We start from the raw sequence: 284 nt of genomic DNA on the forward strand, positions 1-284 counted from the left end.
ATGTCAAGCAAAGAGGCACTGAGTTTGGTAGGCCTTGAAATACATCCACAGGTACACCTCCAATTGGCTCAAATGATTTCAACTATCAGAAGCTTCTAAAGCCATGACACAATTTTCTGGAATTTTCCAAGCTGTCTAAAGGCACAGTCAACTCAGTGTATGTAAACCTCTGACCCACTGGAATTGTGATATAGTGAATTATAAGTGAAATAATCTGTCTGTAAAAAAATTGTTGGAAAAATGACTTATGTCATGCACAAAGTAGATGTCCTAACCGACTGGGC

This window comes from Oncorhynchus gorbuscha, linkage group LG26, assembly GCF_021184085.1.
Source record: "Oncorhynchus gorbuscha isolate QuinsamMale2020 ecotype Even-year linkage group LG26, OgorEven_v1.0, whole genome shotgun sequence".
Classification (NCBI taxonomy): domain Eukaryota; kingdom Metazoa; phylum Chordata; class Actinopteri; order Salmoniformes; family Salmonidae; genus Oncorhynchus; species Oncorhynchus gorbuscha.